Genomic DNA, 13,101 nt, shown 5'->3' with positions numbered 1-13,101 from the left:
TTTCAGGAACTACCTGCGAATGTCGGAGGATTCCTTTAATGTGCTACTTGATGCTGTGGAACCTTTTATCAGGCGGCAAAATACCAGGATGTGAGCTGCTGTCCCTGTGGATGAGAGACTGGTTATCATGCTGTGGTTCCTGGTGACTGGCAGGTCTATACAAGACTTGCATTACTGCGCAGCTATTTCCTGATCCCTGCTCAGCGTCATCATCCCAGAGACATGTAATGCAATCGTCTCAGCTTTACACCGCACTTACATGCCTTTCCCGGAGACCCAGGATGAATGGAAACAGATTTCCCATGGATTTCAGCAGCAATGGTAGTTCCCTAATTGCGGTGGGGCCTTGGATGGGAAACATGTCCGCATCACCCAACCACCACACTCCGGCTCATTTTTCTACAATTACAAGGGTTATTTCAGCGTTATTCTGATGGCCCTCGTTAATGCAAACTATGAATTTATAAGTGTGGATGTAGGGATCAACGGGAGAGTATCTGATGTCGGAGTTTTGGAGCACACCGATTTTGGGGACCGCTTGAAAACACAAACTGGCCTTGCCGCCCAACAGCGACACTACTGAAAACATGAACTTTGTGTTTGTCGGAGATGAGGCGTTCCCACTGCATGCCAACCTTCTGAAGCCCTTCTCCCAGAAAACTCTGACACCGGAGCAACGCATTTTTAATTACAGACTTGCCAGAGCTCGACGCATTGTGGAGAATGATTGTTTTTATGGCAAACTGATTTCGGATTTTCCACGCTCCACTCAACATGAAACTCTCATCTATTGACTCTGTGGTGCTTGCCTGTTGCGTCCTGCACAACTTTCTACGCCGGCGTGATGCCACTGCATACAGCCCTCCACAATATGTAGACTGTTGACCCTGCAAACGGAGATGTAACCCAGGGCAAATGGTGTCTCGACGAGCACAGGGTTTCAGGCTTGGAAAATCTTGGATACGGAAGGAACTCTGATGATGCGATGATTTGCAGGGAGAAGTACTGTGACTTTTTCAATGGGCCAGGGGCTGTCCCATGGCAGCGCATCTCCAGCAGTAGTGGAACTGTTGCCATTTCCTTGTTCCATGTATTATGGAATACATTTTTTTTGGTTGATGTGCTCTCGTGTACCATTTTGTTGATCACCCATGCAATTCCTTTTTCTGTCTCAATGTCTACATAAATATATCTATCTATGCACATACTCTAGTTCTGTAGCAAACATACGAATCCTGGAAGTCCGCAGCATCCTCTGCCCTAGTGCTTTCCTGATATAGATATAGATATATATATTATATTCACTTATACATTATGTGAATATGTAAACAATAAATCTAAATAAAAGAGACTATGTGAAGCTAATAAAGTTTATTGACATATTAAACCAGTAACAAGTGACAGTAACGAGAAATTCGAGGCCATGCGAACCAAATGTTAAGGTAGAGCAGTTAACTGGTTGCTCAACACAAATAGTAATGATACATGCAACAAATCGTTTATTTACAGATTTTCTATGAATTTCTATATTTATACACACTAGGCCGGCAACTCGCTGTGATTAACCACGGCCGTAAATACGGGACGAGCCGACATCAGCAGAAGGAATGCATATGCGTCCCTCTGCTGATGAAAGCTCCTCCCGTATGTATGGCCGTGGTTAACCACAGCGAGTTGCCGGTCGTGTGTATAGGGACCAAAATTCATAGAAAATTGTGGCCCACAAAACTACCGGTAAATGAAAGCCAAAAAAAAAAAAAAAAACGGCAGTGTGAACGCATGAACTGCTTAGGAAAAAGAAGTCTCTATCGTTTTCAGTCCAAGAACACTACAGATGTTGATAGTAGGTGTCCATCTCGCTGTACTGGTGTGTGGGCGTAGAAGGTCCTTGCGAACAGTCACCAAAAGAAGGGGGTGTAGGTGTTGGCCGGTACTGGATATGATGTGGGGCTGGTCTGGGGGGCAGGAGTGCTGTGCATGGGCTCTTGCTGGTGTCCCCAAGAAAACTGGCCACTGGGCTGATGGTCGCTGCTGGTCAACATTGCTGTCTCAGTCAGTTTGCCAGCGGCTGCCATGTACAAAACCTTGAAAATCACTCTCTCCGCGTGCATTCGCTGGGTAATGTCCAATCTATTTAAGCGTTCCTCAATGAAGGCTGGGAATCCGGTGAGCTGGGTTGTGGCATGCTGGCTCATGTTGCTGACCAGTGCCAGGAGATCCACAGGTGTGCCTGCAGTCCCCTTTCTTTTGCGAGATGGGCACTGTGGATGTGTCTGCTCCTCGACACACGGGCTGATCGAGGAATGAGGAGTCTCGTCATCGTTGCCTTCCGGTGTTTGGAGATGTTCAGGAGGCACCTGCAAGTACAGGGAAAAAAAAAAAAAAAGTCAATAACATACAAACACATAAGCCCTAGAGAGCCCCCACCTCCCCAACACTTCTATGCCCGTCCGTGGGAAGCTATGAGGAACAGTCATCTAGGTAGCAAACCACAGGGGTTACAGACCCGGGCTGAACTACTTTTGCTGGCTATACTGTACGAATCTGAGGTAGACACAATTTAATTTTATTTTCGACTTTTGAAATAAGACAGCATTTAAAGGTAGGGAAGGACTGTTTGGACTATACTTATTTAAACAGGAAGTGGCAACTGTTATTATCTGGTGGATTAAACATGAAAAACGAGAATTATTATAATTGGAAACCGTGCAGGATCATAAACATACAAGACACAGGGCATGCTACAAGCAGGGAAGCTAGGGGGTACTTACATGCTCATCAGGAGACTCGGGCAGGATCTCTCCAGCAGATGGCGCACAAAGGCTTGTCACGGTCTTGAACGGGCGAGGGATTTCCTGGTCCCGAGTGAATGACAGCAGGTCATAGTACCACAATTTGGGCACATACACGCCGTCGGTTCCGGCCCCAGACTTCATGGACTTTTCCACCTTGTTGAGTTCTTCTTTGTAGACTGTGCGGAGAGCCTGGATCTTCTTCCGCACAATGTTTTCATCCACCGTCTCAGTGGGATGATGCTGCTTATAGAGGGCCACCAGTTTCTCGTACGCAGTTTTCTTCTTGTAGCGCTTGCTGTAATCCGCAGACTTGATCTTCCACAAGCAGGGCAGGGACCGGTACATGTCAATGAGTTCCCGAACAAACTCCTGGTCATTGGCAGACATCTGAAAGAAAGAAATAGTAAAGTTACAGCAAGCAAGAAAGCGAATGCTCAAAATGGCTGCCAGCCAGCCAGCGCAAAAGCGTAATTGTTTACCTTTCCATAAAGGTAACGCTCAAAATGGCTGCCAGCACCGCAAAGGCGCATTTGTTTACCTTTCCATAAAGCGAAAGCTCAAAATGGCTGCCAGCCAGCGCAAAAGCGTATTTGTTTACCTTTCCATAAAGCGAAAGCTCAAAATGGCTGCCAGCCAGCGCAAAAGCGTATTTGTTTACAAATGTTTACAAACTTGCAAGCTCAAACAGATCTCTGCAGAGATGTAGTATACATCACTCTACAATACACATTAATTAGCATTGCTGCATGGCAGATGAAACAAACAGCACAAAGATATTACTATCCGATGATAAGCTGAAAGAGATAGAGGACAATGCAGAGTTCCGGACAGGACGCTCCCGTGAGGCTCGTAGGTGGCGGAGCACATTCCAGACAGGACGCACAAGTGATCGCAAAGGAAAGACTGAGACTGGGTAGAGTCGCGGTTTATATTCTGGAACACAGATACAGATGATCCCGCTGTGGCCTATCAGCGTTCACAGGGAGACTGCGTCACAGCCACTCATTTCCGCCCAGCTAACAACCATTGTTCCTGCTGCAAGTTCCCTCTCAGGTTGTCGCGGCTAAGGGCGTCTCCTTTTGTAATGTAACACGCCTACCTGGCTAGAAGGAGACGCTGCGACGCCTCCTATGCTCGTTGCTGGCGTCGTTGCTTTTGATGTCAAACATGACAATACACGCCGACCTGGTGACAAAATAAAGTTCTGGACTTATAGCTCCGACCAGCGATGGCACAGCGGGATCCAGATCGCTGCTGCATGTCAAACACAACGAGATCGCTATCCAGGACGCTGCTACGTCACGGATTGTTGTCATTCTCTTTGCAAAGTTGCTGAGTGTGACGGTACCTTAAGCCATGCCTGCAACTTATACCCACCTACATAGTTAGAGTTTTATCCTCCACTTATTTTTATGTACTATAGTACTTATTACAATTAAAAGCCCCTTATACAATAATATATCTAGTATAGGCATATCTAATCAGTCACTGTACAAGTAGGCTAAACCCTGTCACTGATTACATACATACTCTGGGGCTCTTTTTTTATTCACGTTGAGGGCTCTAGGTTGCGGTTATATTTACCAGTGCTTACCTTAGATATATTTCAAATCTTTGTGCACACTACCCTAGACTACGCCATATAGACTGTTTCCTGAGTGTTTGTTACTATGCCTTTTTAAATTTTGTTCTAATAAAATTTGTGTTATCTTTATATATGAATATCTTGGTACTCGGGTTTTTCTCCTTTTTCTATATCCTCTGATATTGGTCTGTGTCCTACATGCTATTCAGACCTCTTTAGTAACTCATACTAGAAAATATCATATACATGTTAGAAATGTAAACATTTAAGGAAAGGTGCACAAAAACAAATTGGTAATAAAAAAAAATCCTAAAACATCTTATTATTTTGAATGATACTTCTAGAAATTAAAACTAAAAGCAAACCTTACCTCTTCATGGTTTGTCTGAGCCTGGGTATTCATTCTTTTTCCTTGCCAAGTGCTTGGTGACCAGCAACCAACAAACAGCAGTGAAGTTGTGCAACTACTAAGCTATCTTCTCCTTTTATACAAATCTTATGAGCTTTGCTCCCCACCTTATTCAATGCAAATGCATAGGAGTTTCAAATGCATAGGAAACTCCTCCCCTCCTTAACACTACCTTTTCTTAAATGGCAAACATAGCTGGCAAGAAAATGTGAATACTCTTGTAAACCAGTCTCCCAAGGGATGAGAAAGCAGGATTTTAAGTGTAATGTCATCACTTTTCACTCAATGCCATACATAATGCAAGACTCTATAGCAGTAGGTGGTTCAAAGATAAAAATCGTGATCATTTAAGGAATAACTTGTTTCAATCTACTCCAAAAAAAGAAAGTTAAGAGCCATATGAGTCGATAGATTGTTTGAACCTATTACCACATATGTAAAGTGCAAAAAATGTATCTTAAGACTAATTGTAATTTATTAGTGATGGGTGAATTCACTTATATTTTTTTTCAAACCTTTGAGTCACAATATATAAAATAGAAATGATCACCCCTCACTTTTCTGGACTTTCCAATGTTCATCGACGTTTTTTACTAGCATTCGTATTTTGCTAGATCCACTTGGCTGTAGTATTTTGAATGTTAAAAATAAAGAATTGATGTCAATATTTGACTTCTGTTTTAGAAGAGTAATGATATGTTTTATTTAGGGGGTTTATTTTGAAAATGATAGCTGAACGCCACTATTTGTGATATCTAAGACTTTGTATTAGTTGGATAAACCTTCAGTTATACATTTGCTGTTCCACATCCTCCATGTTTTATCCTCCAGCATGCCTCACCATGATCTATATATGCCTGCAAAGCGAATATTTGCTTCACGTTTCATGTTAAGGTCAGCTCATACCACTCATGTATAAGAGCTGTAGCTTCCTGGTAGATCCTTATGATGATATAGGTTGTTCCATTTTAGCCTTGAAATAGAATTACGCTGAACAGTATGTAATTCAGTAATCACTAATATTCAGCAAAATGTTTTCTTAAAAAAATTAATGGTGAATAAATTCACCACAAAATTGCAGCACTGAAAAGCTTGGTTAGCAAAAAGGGGTTTAACACTAGAGTGAGGCAATGGTGTTCACATGAAATTTATACAAAATTATTTAACTCTCAAAATTGTTTTAAACAGATTTTTTTAATTTGCATTATTCTTGTTCAGCAAAATGGTGGCTGTCCACCATTTTTGCTGAACCTTAAAAGGCTGTGACCAAAAAAAATTGACTGGAACATACATTTTTAATAATGAATGCTCCTAGGACTGGAGATGGACAAAACTTATTCAAATGGAATTAAATTATCCTCCAATTTAAAATAGAGAATGTATTCGGAATACATTTTTTTTGTTTTGTGTTCTGAACTTTGCTGAACTATCTACAGCCAGCCAAAAGTTAAAAATAAAAACAAAATTCTCACATAACCAGTCTCCAACATACTGTAATCTACACTAGAATCACAGATAAATATATTTAAAGTAAGCAATAATGCTAGATTATGACAAAATAAAATTGTTTTCTCAAAATGAGAATCCATGGATGTGAAACAGAATCATCAAAAGAAATTTTGATCTTAAAGAAAAACCCACACATCAGCTCTGTAACGGATTCCCCCCCCCCCCAAATATTTCTAAAATAATAGGTACTTCATTTAAAAATGTATTTTCTTAACTTATTGTAGGTTTTTGTATTAATCACTAGTTTAACTTTTTGAAATTACATTTTTTTTTTCCAACTGAAAACCAAAGAAATCTCTTGTGGGAATATTTAACAATTTCCCACTTTGGGCATAATACACCCATGTCAGAATCCTTCCCTTTGACGTGGGCTTTGAACAGCTGACATGTGCCTCTAACAGCCCTGAGTAGAATCGTGATTCACCTGTAGCTGTTAACTGATTAAATGCTGATGTCAATCTCGACAGCGGCATTTAACTTGTGCTTACCGGAAGTGTGTTGGAAATCCCCCATCACTTGATCGTGAGCCACCGATGGGTTAGAATGACAACCAGAGGTCTTCGAGACATTAGTAAAGGATAATTTGTGGATTAAATCCGCGCTGCCACAGTGATACAATTTCAGATATAATTTAGAGCTCTGGTGGTTTATTCTCAATGCATTTCAAGGTCTGTCTGACCCTTTCATCAGGAAAATTACCACGAAGATAGTGGAACATGAAAGTTGTCATGATATGTAATATTTATGTATTATGACAATATATTGCACATCGTTTTTCCCCTTTAGGGCTTCCAGATGTTACTGAAGTGTCATAGTGCAATAGAGCAGTATAATTAATGCATTTAAACCACTTTAGGGATGAGTACATACATATTACCAAATTTTCTGAACGGTAAATGAACCCTGATTATTAATAAACGCCAGGTTTTAATACATCCCTTAAAGTTTTTAAAAGTGGTAACTAAATTTAAAATGACATCAGGTCGTCCGGGTTTGAGAAATAACACAAACTCTCAAACCCATATGGTTCATTAGGCAATCTAAATGTCTTCCTGAATTTCAATCTTAAGGATTTATATGCTTCATACAACTATAAACTGCAGCATAGGGAACGTAGTATAGCAAAACAATCATCTTGAACAATCTGATAAATTAGCCTATGATTCATCGGTGCTCACTAGTGTTGAGCGATACCGTCCGATACTTGAAAGTATCGGTATCGGAAAGTATCGGCCAATACCGGCAAAGTATCGGATCTAATCTGATACCGATACCCGATACCAATACAAGTCAATGGGACTCAAGTATCGGACGGTATCCTGATGGTTCCCAGGGTCTGAAGGAGAGGAAACTCTCCTTCAGGCCCTGGGATCCATATTAATGTGTAAAATAAAGAATTAAAATAAAAAAATATTGCTATACTCACCTCTCTGACGCAGCCTAGACCTCACCGAGGGAACCGGCAGCGTTGTTTGCTTAAAATGCGTGCTTTTACTTCCTTCCGTGACGTCACGGCTTGTGATTGGTCGTGTGCCACCCATGTGGCCGCGACGCGACCAATCACAGCAAGCCGTGACGTAATTTTCAGGTCCTGGATGCCTAATTCTAGGCATTCATGATTTTAAAATTACGTTCCGGCTTGTGATTGGTCGCGTTGCGGTCACATGGGCGACGCGACCAATCACAAGCCGTGACGTCACGGGAGGCAGGAGACGCGCGCATTTTTAAAATTACGTCACGGCTTGTGATTGGTTGCGTGCCGCCCATGTGACCGCGACGCGACCTATCACAGCAAGCCGTGACGTAATTTCAGGTCCTGAATGCAGAAATAGGCATCAGGACCTGAAATTACGTCACGGCTTGCTGTGATTGGTCGCGTCGCGTTCACATGGCCAGCACGCAACCAATCATAAGCCGTGACGTAATTTTAAAAATGCGCGCGTCTCCTGCCTCCCGTGAGGTCACGGCTTGTGATTGGTCGCGTCGCCCATGTGACCGCGACGCGACCAATCACAAGCCAGAACGTAATTTTAAAATCATGAATGCCTAGAATTAGGCATTGAGGACCTGAAAATTACGTCATGGCTTGCTGTGATTGGTCGCGTCGCGGCCACATGGGCGGCACGCGACCAATCACAAGCCGTGACGTCACGGAAGGAAGTAAAAGCGCGCATTTTAAGCAAACAACGCTGCCGGTTCCCTCGGTGAGGTCCAGGCTGCGTCGGAGAGGTGAGTATAGCAATATTTTTAATTTTAATTCTTTCTTTTACACATTAATGTTGTTTCGATACCGATACCCGATACCACAAAAGTATCGGATCTCGGTATCGGAATTTCGATACCCGCAAGTATCGGCCGATACCCGATACTTGCGGTATCGGAATGCTCAACACTAGTGCTCACTAAAACATTCATATAACCAACCCAAGTGAAAAGAATATTTCAGAAATAATCCAGATAATCTGATGTAATTTTTATTCTTATTACGACTTTTAAAAACTTTAAGGAAAGTATAAAAACAAGACATTATTAATTGGGGTTCATTTACCTTTTGGGTAATTTGGAAATACATAGAGCAATATAAAACACTCTACGTATCGGGGCTTTTGAGTAGTTTTTCTGGTTTCATATTGATTTTAAACAATAATTTCGAAAGCTTTTGCACTTGTATGATGCTTTCAGCACTCTTAAAAGGCTTGCTCATATGTACAGACTGGGGTGTTAAAAATGGCTGCGATCTGATCACAAGAGAGAAAATCTTGTTTATAACTATTTAAAGCCATTATTTCAATATAAATGCTCTACAAACATTATGCTACTATCTGGTGTAAAGCCTGAAATTAGCATTATAATAGGCCCATGAGAACCATTCTTACCCCCAACTTCATAAACTGGCAATGACATGCCTTTCAATAGTGTTCTTTATTCCTTTGTTCTCACATTAATTGTAAATATTCTATCAAAACAAGCAGTTTTGTTTAACCCCTTCCCGACATGCGCCGTACTAGTACTGCGCTGCCGGCACTGCATTACTGACAGCCGCAGTACTAGTACGGCGCCCCGATCACCGCGGTCTCACGCTGAGCGCCGCGGTGATCGGGTGCGGGTGTCAGCTGTATATGACAGCTGACACCCCGCAGCAATGCCCACGATCGGCGCTGTCGCCGATCGTGGGCATTTAACCCCTCTGATGCCGCTGTCAATAGTGACAGCGGCATAGAGGGGGATCGCGCAGGGACGGGGGCTCCCTGCGCTCTCCCACCGGAGCAGCGCGATGAGATCGCGCTGCTCCAGTGACCTGGAAGGAGTCCCCGGAGCCAAGATGGCCGCGGGACTCCTTCCGGGTCATAAGATGACCCTGCTTGCCGGCGTCTGCTGAGAATCCTCATAGCAGGCGCCGGCAAGCCTGTGGAACGTGCCTGTCACATCGGTGATCAGACCAAGTGCTATGCACACGGTCTGATCACCGATCTGTGATGTCCCCTCCTGGGACAAAGTAAAAAAGTAAAAAAAAATTTTTTCCACATGTGTAAAAAAAAAAAAAAAATTCCTAAATAAAGAAAAAAAAAATAAATATATTCCCATAAATACATTTCTTTATCTAAATAAAAAAAACACCACACAATAAAAGTACACATATTTGGTATCGCCGCGTCCGTAACAACCCCACCTATAAAACTATATCACTAGTTAACCCCTTCAGTGAACACCGTAAAAAAAAAAAAAAAAGAGGCAAAAAACAACGCTTTATTCTCATACCGCCAAACAAAAAGTGGAATAACACGCGATCAAAAAGACGGATATAAATAACCATGGTACCGCTGAAAACGTCATCTTGTCCCGCAAAAAAAAAGCCGCCATACAGCATCAGCAGAAAAATAAAAAAGTTATAGCTCTCAGAATAAAGCGATGCAAAAACAATTATTTTTTATATAAAATAGTTTTTATTGTGTAAAAGCGCCAAAACATAAAAAAATTATATAAATGAGTTATCGCTGTAATCGTACTGACCCGAAGAATAAAACTGCTTTATCCTTTTTACCAAACGCGGAACGGTATAAACGCACCCCCTAAAAGAATTTCAGGAATTGCTGGTTTTTGTTCATTCCGCCTCCCAAAAATCGGAATAAAAAGCGATCAAAAAATGTCATGTACCCAAAAATGATACCAGCAAAAAGTCAACTCGTCTCGCAAAAAACAAGATCTCACATGACTCTGTGGACCAAAATATGGAAAAATTATAGCTCTCAAAATGTGGTGATGCAAAAACTATTGTTTGAAATAAAAAGCGTCTTTTAGTGTGTGACAGCTGCCAACCATAAAAATCCGCCCAAAAAACGCTATAAAAGTAAATCAAATCCCCCTTCATCACCCCCTTAGTTAGGGAAAAATAATAAAATTTTAAAAAATATATTTATTTCCATTTTCCCGTTAGGCTACTTTCACACTAGCGTCGGTACGGGGCCGTCGCGCTGCGTCGGCCCGACATACCGACGCATACTGTGCAAGCGCCGCACAACGGGGGCAGCGGATGCTGTTTTTCCACGCATCCGCTGCCCCATTGTGAGGTGAGGTGCGGGGAGGTGGGGGCGGAGTTCCAGCCGCGCATGCGCGGTTGGAAATGGTGGACCGTCAGCACAAAAAAAGTTACATGTAACGTTTTTTGCTGCCGGCGGTCCGCCACAACACGACGCAACCGTCGCACGACGCTTGCGACGTGTGTCAATACGTCGCTAATGTTAGTCTATGGGGAAAAAACGCATCCTGCAGATGACTTTGCAGGATGCGTTTTTTCGCCAAAACGACGCATTGCGACGTATGCAAAAAAACGCTAGTGTGAAAGTAGCGCTAGGGTTAGGACTAGGGTTAGGGTTGGGGTTAGGGTTTCAGTTAGAATTGGGGAGTTTTCACTGTTTAGGCACATCAGGGGCTCTCCAAACGCGACATGGCGTCCGATCTCAACGCGTTTGTTTGCGTTAAAAACGCATGCGTTTTTATAGAAAAAAAACAGAACACACACTGAAAAGTCACCCACCACCATCAAGGTGATAAAGGGATCCAAACCCTAACCCTAACCCTACCCCTAAACTCATCCCTAACCGTTTAATGAACATTTTCTGACAGTCATAGTGCCACGTATTTCAGTGCCACGTATTTCAGTGCCACGTATTTCAGTGCCACGTATTTCAGTGCCACGTATTTCAGTGCCACGTATTTCAGTGCCACGTATTTCAGTGCCACGATATTTCAGTGCCACGTATTTAAGTGCCACGGTATTTCAGTGAAATACGTGGCACTGAAATATCGTGGCATTTACGTGAAATACGTGGCACTTAAATACGTGGCACTTAAATACGTGGCACTTAAATACGTGGCACTTAAATACGTGGCACTTAAATACGTGGCACTTAAATACGTGGCACTTAAATACGTGGCACTTAAATACGTGGCACTTAAATACGTGGCACTTATATACGTGGCACTTATATACGTGGCACTTATATACGTGGCACTTATATACGTGGCACTTATATACGTGGCACTTATATACGTGGCACTTATATACGTGGCACTTATATACGTGGCACTTATATACGTGGCACTTATATACGTGGCACTTATATACGTGGCACTTATATACGTGGCACTTATATACGTGGCACTTATATACGTGGCACTTAAATATCGTGGCATGTACATGAAATACGTGGCACTTATATATGTGGCACTTATATACGTGGCACTTATATACGTGGCACTTATATACGTGGCCACTGAAATATCGTGGCACTTATATACGTATATACGTATATAAACGTATTTCAGTGCCACGTATTTCAGGTTAGGGGTAGGGTTAGGGGTAGGGTTGGGGTTTTTTGGTTTTTTCTTGTTTTCTTGTGTTTTTCTATAAAAACGCATGCGTCTAAAAAAACGCATGCGTTTTACCGCGATTACATGCGTTTTTTCACACATGCGTTTTTAAAAAAAACGCAAGTGTGAAACCAGCCTTACCCTTGGGAAAATAAAAACATGGGGGCTAAAATATAATTTTCGTGGAAAAAAATATATTTTTTATTTTCGCGGCTCTGCGTTATAAACTGTAGTGAAGCACTTGGGGGTTCAAAGTTCTCACAACACATCTAGATAAGTTCCGTGGGGGGTCTAGTTTCCAATATGGGGTCACTTGTGGGGGCTTTCTACTGTTTAGGTACATCAGGGGCTCTGCAAATGCAACATGACACCTGCAGACCAATCCATCTAAGTCTGCATTTCAAACGGCGCTCCTTCCCTTCCGAGCTCTGCCGTGCGCCCAAACAGTGGTTTATCCCCATATGTGAAGTATCAGCGTACTCAGGACAAATTGCACAACAACTTTTGTTGTCCAATTTCTCCTGTTACCCTTGGGAAAATAAAAATGTGGGGGCTAAAATATAATTTTTGTGGAAAAAAAATATTTTTTATTTTCACGGCTCTGCGTGATAAACTGTAGTGAAACACTTGTTGGTTCAAAGTTCTCACAACACATCTAGATAAGTTCCGTGGGGGGTCTAGTTTCCAATATGGGGTCACTTGTGGGGGTTTCCACTGTTTAGGCACGTCAGGGGCTCTCCAACACGACATGGGTTCCGATCTCAATTCCAGCCAATTTTGCATTGAAAAGTCAAATGGCGCTCCTTCCCTTCCGAGCTCTGCCATGCGCCCAAACAGTGGTTTATCCCCATATATGAAGTATCAGCGTACTCAGGACAAATTGCACAACAACTTTTGGGGTCCAATTTATCCCACTACCCTTGGGAAAATAA

The sequence above is a fragment of the Ranitomeya variabilis genome, chromosome 7 (assembly GCF_051348905.1).
Source record: "Ranitomeya variabilis isolate aRanVar5 chromosome 7, aRanVar5.hap1, whole genome shotgun sequence".
In the NCBI taxonomy this organism is placed as follows: Eukaryota; Metazoa; Chordata; class Amphibia; order Anura; family Dendrobatidae; genus Ranitomeya; species Ranitomeya variabilis.
The sequence above is the reverse complement of the archived record's forward strand: the minus strand, read 5'-3'. Positions refer to the sequence as shown.